This window comes from Mastomys coucha, unplaced genomic scaffold (genome assembly GCF_008632895.1).
Source record: "Mastomys coucha isolate ucsf_1 unplaced genomic scaffold, UCSF_Mcou_1 pScaffold15, whole genome shotgun sequence".
Classification (NCBI taxonomy): Eukaryota; Metazoa; Chordata; class Mammalia; order Rodentia; family Muridae; genus Mastomys; species Mastomys coucha.
In genome coordinates, this window is record NW_022196897.1 from 59,776,056 (window position 1) to 59,781,671 (window position 5,616).

Sequence of the window (5,616 nt, forward strand, 5' to 3'; positions counted from 1 at the left end):
AGAGAGAGAGAGAGAGAGAGAGAGAAGAGAAGAGAAGAGAAGAGAAGAGAAAGCACTAGAGGGAGGAAGAGAGGAAAGAGGGAGGGAAGGAGAGAAGTATAAATGTAAATGTTTTTATTCCCTTAGGTGAGGTGATGGGATGAAAGCCATACCCAAGCCTTACAAATACAAGACTTGGGCTGAGCCAACAATGTTTCTGTCTAACTATCCTTAGGCCTATGCCTGGATGCTCCTAACCTCCATAAACCATAGCTAGCCAGGACAGTCAACAGGAAAACCATGACTGGGAGAGTGAGGATGATTATAGAAAAGGCAGAAAGAAGACGCAAGAGACAGATATGGGAGGGCTGCTGGTGAATACCATGCCAGAAAGCAAGTGTATATTCTCAGTAACTTTTAAAGGCAAGAAACTCAAAGCATGACCAATTCCAAGAAGATAAACAATGACCACAAATGCTTATGTGGTAAGTTTATAGTATACAGAATCTATGTTTTGACTAAGGCCTTTTCCTTCAGGCTAGAACAATCTCTCAAGGACATATGCATAAGCCAAGGAACTTGTCAGGGTATAACACACATCTTAATTAAAAACAAAGACAGATGTTGAGAGGCTCATTCATTATTAATCACAATTAAGAAATCAGTCAAAGTTAACTCTGGAAGTATTTCCTACATGTCCCCACTTTTTATCTGTACAAGCCAAAGCTGTCTCAGCTATTGGTGTAGAAAGACTGTGCCTGTCTTAGGCATCCCCTCAAGAAGTATAGACCTTACCCGTCATTGGTACATGAATCCTAGCATTCATACCCTGTCTTAGGTTGATCTACCTCTGAGAGAATCTTACCTGTCTTTTTTATTTATAAGAGGCACTTTATCAGTCAAGGAACAGAAAGTTGTGCCTGTCTTAGGTTGCCACATGAAAGCACAGCTCTTACCCATCATTGGCACATGAATAATTTGTGGTCTGTCTTAGGTTAAGAAGGTTTTCAATACGAGCTTACCCATCATTGACTACCAACTTCTGCTAGGGAAGATGTTGGAGCTTGAATTTCTGTAACTCTGTTTTGACATCTATAAAAGCTTGATGGTCTCTATCAAACAAACAGGTAATAGGTATGCCATAAAAAGGATTATAAACACAAGTCCCACTACACCCAATAAGAGAGATGTAAATGAGGACCATGAAGGAAAAACGACCTATAAGTTTTGAAGAATATAATTTGCAATGCTAGCAGCTTCAAAAGACACAGGCTTTTCTTAAACTTACAACCTCCTATACAAGACTAATGAAAATAGAGAAGTATTAGTATTATATACAAATACCCTGAAAGTGCCTCTTTACTCTGGTCCAGTTATGCTGACTCTCATTATACATTTTTGGAGTTTTACAAATCCAGACATGTTGTGGGTTGCCCTGATGCTGTTTGTACTCTGATGTTAATTCTGCTTCCTCAAGAGGGGCTGCCCTGAATGAGCAGTGGATCATGTATTCAGGTGATCTCATGTGAACCTTCTCCCCATTCTAACTGGCCAATAAAGGTTAGAGCCTATGATTAAGCAGTGGAAGGGAAAGGTGGAACAAAAAGTTTTGGAGAAGAGAAGAGAAGGAGAAGGGAAGGAGAGAGAATGGAAAAAGAGGAGGATGAAGCAAAGATGGAAAAAATACAAAGCCAAGAAAAACTACAAATAACAAAGGCTCTCATAGCTGGGGAATACATTAGTATAGTGCTAGATCTGCCCAATCTAGACATATAGCTTATAAATATAATAACTAGATTTTATGGTTTTTATACCAGGTTATTGGAGTTGGAAATTACTACAACATTTGGCACCCAATATGGAGCTTAAAATCCACCCAACTAAAATAAGGTAAAAGTACACACACACACTATAAACAGCTATGGCTGTGCTTTAAAGCTGCAGCAGTGTGTAAACTAAATGCTATATGGGTCTAAGGTATCTACAGAGAGCTACTGAGAAGCTCCCTCCCCTACCCCCAAGCACACTGCAGCAACCAGAGGCAACACTCTAATCTAAGCTGAGACTTAGGCAGCACCAGTGCTACAACAGGTTTGGGGTTCCCTGAGCCTAACAAAAGCTCAAGGACCCTTGGGCACAACTGCCTGTAAAATAGCCTTCACAGCTGGGAAAAAAACAAAACAAAAAAAAAACAAAAACAAAAAAACAAGCAGTTAACCTTCCAAAGCCTTCTCACAAACACAGCAGGCTGATTCAGGCTTCTCCACCCAAATGAGCTTTTTTGAGCTCATTTTTCCATATCCTCCACATCTTAATAAGACACAGGACAAAGGCAGGATAGCCCAGAAGCAAACTACAGTGTCCTGAGTCAAATAGCAGAGGAAGACAAAGGTACAAGAAGCTCTGGATCAGGTAATAAGAGCTATAAGTTAATAATAGATAGATAGATAGATAGATAGATAGATAGATACTTAAGATGAGAAACACAATAAATATCTTTTGGGTTTTATACAATGATATTTTGAATGGTTCAACAGGGATGGATTTAAAGGAAACTGACATCTTGCCAATCAGCATTACTACAATGTTAAGTATTGGTTTACTATGTCTTCTCAAAAGACAGGGCCCTTGATAAAAAAAAATTATGAGCCTTAGAAAAGGGGTTAGCGGAAACACTGGAGCTAAAGGTACAAGATTTTATAGGTAATAATAAGTGACAGAGAGAAGAAAATGAAGATTGGAGACAAGAATTAGAAATGGTGCTAAAACAAAGATACAAAAATTCATAGATGCAACTGAGTGACAGAGAAATAAACTTACAATTTGGCAACTCAGCCTAGAGGAAACACTGAAACTAAAGGTACAGGAATTTAGAGATCAAGATGAGTAACAGAGAGAGGAAAATGAAGGTTGGAGACAGGAGCTAGAGAAGGCCCTAGAACAAAGGATACAAAAGCTCACATATCAGACTGAGCTACAGAGAGAAATGAGGATTGAAAGCGAGGTCTGGAAAAGAACCTTTCAAAGTTAATCAATCAAAATAAAATAGACAGCAAAATATCAGAATTCCAATATAAAGAAAAAATTAAAATGTGGAAGCAGAACCTTGAACAGAGAACACAAAAACTCATGGAACAGGAGGAGCAACAGAAGGAGAGATAGAAACATGGACACAGACCTTAAGGAAGGAATTTAAAACATCAGTTAGGGAAAATACTCAGAGATAGAAGATGAAATTAGAGAAAGCCAACCAAAGGTTAGAAAAGCAAACTTTAGATTATCCTGTCAGTATACAACAAAAATCACCAGATGACGATCATCCACAGGGTTATCAGGAATTCAAATGGCAACCTGTGGGTGTGTTATAACTGAGAAAATTCAAGGAAAGTGTCACTAATTTTGGAATGTATTCACCATTTGTAAAACAAATCCTGACTTCTTGAGCTATTAAAAAAGAAAATAATCCCCCAAGACTGGAAGGATATGGCAAAAGTGGTATTAGAAGCTGGGTCACATTTACAATAGTTCTCATGGTGGAGAGAAGAGGTGGAAATAGCACAACAAAATAGAGCCAGGGTCAAAGAGATTTCCACAGATGAGCTGCTTGGTGAAGGTTTGCTGAGGTAGAGGTGCAGGCTGTATATGACGAAGAAACCTTGACATTGTGTAGCTTGGCAGCCTTAAATGCCTGAAACAAAGTCACAGAAACAGGGAAAAAGACTTGAATCATTTTCTCAAGTCATACAAGGCCCAAAGGAAACATTCTCTGACTTTTTTGCAAAGGTTGAGTTCAGCTGTAGAAAGGAGTATCTCAGATCCACCAACAAGAAAGGCACTAATCAAGTCTTCAGCTCTTGAAAAATGTGAATGCTGAATGCAAGGAAGTAAACAGACTATTAAGAGTAAGGTCAGCATCAATAGATGAGTAGATTAGATATACAGTTGATGTTAGACCTTATTTGCCTGATATGACCTTCATAGGAGAAGCTGCCACTAGAGGCCTTGAGATAACCTAAAATTTCTAATGTCTTAATTATGATGAGTAGACTACAAGTAAACTACAGAAAAAAAAAATACTAATTCCAAAAGAGAGCCTATGCCTTCTGGAATATGTAAAAGATGTGACAAAGGCCAACACCTGACTAGGGAATGTAGAACATCAACAGACAAATGGGGCAACACCTTACCAAAAAACTCCCAGGGGGTTGCCTCTTGCAGGCCCCAATGACAAATAGGAAGAGTTCACTTCCTCAAGACAATTAAACACTATTGATCTGAAAACAGATGTGAGACCAGATAACAAGGTTGAGACAAATTCTATAGACAAATCAATAAGCCTAAAAAGGGGCCAAAAATGATTTTTGGCAAACTTCTATAGAGAACCAAAGGCTTTTTTTGTTGGGGAGGATTGAGATGGGTTTCTCTCTATAACCCTGGCTGTACTGGAACTCATTCTGTAGACCAGGCTGGCCTCAAACTCAGAAATCCACCTACTTCTGCCTCCCAAGTGCTGGGATTAAAGGTGTGCACCACCACTGCCTGGCAACCAAAGGCTTAACATTAGAATATTAGTAAACAACATTGAAACTGAAAGAATGGTCGACACTGGAGTAGATGTCACCCTCTTCTCTCCAAAATCTTGGCCTGCAGGTTGGCCACTTCACAAAATAGACATCCAATTTCAAGGAGTTGGGACTTTATCCTGAATAAAGCAAAGCACCAGATGGCTTAAATGTGCAGGGCCTAAAGGTCAGATAGGAAAATTAAGGCCATACCTGGATGAAATAGACATAAACTTATGGGGAAGAGATCTGTTACAACAGTGGAAAATACAAATTAATATCCCATCAGTCTCAGAGAGTGGCCACAAAACCAGTCAGGCTCCTAATAAAAAAATCAAATTAGTTAAGAAATGTTATCAAAGACAGTTATAGACTGTTCAGGCTGTCCATAAACTAAACAAGACATAGCAGGGACTAACAATTCAACTTTACATCAGGGAGCAACTGCTGATAAAGCACCAACAGCCTTACTGCTAAGGTGGTTAACTGACCAAGTCATTTGGATTGATCAATGGTCTACAACGGAAGAAAGACAGCTAGGCTAGGAACAGCTTGAGGCTCAACATGTAGAGGAGTCCACCAGCCCTTGGAATTCTCTAGTATTTGTAAATTAAAAAAAAAAAAAAAAGTCTGGCCAATAGAGGATGTCGACAGATCTCAGAGCAATTAATAAAATCATTCAGGCAATGGATTCTCTACAGCCTGAAATCCCATTGCCTTCCTTGTTGCCCAAAGAATGGCCTATTATAGTGACTGATCTAAAAGATTGGTTTTTTTTTCACAATTCCTCTACATGAACATAATAAGGAAAAGTTTGCTTTCTCAATACCTAACTTTTATAGAAGTTGTCCAATAAAAAGATATCATTGAAAAGTCCTGCCACAAGGAATGTTAAATAGCCTTCACTTGTGTCAATATTTTGTATAACTGGCCTCAATTGGAGCCATTGGAGATGATTTGTAAATAATTTCCTCAATCCATTATTTATCATTATATGGATGATATCCTATTGGCTGATTCAGATATAAATATCCTGGAAAGAATGTTGGATGAAGTAAAAAAAAAAAAAAAAAAA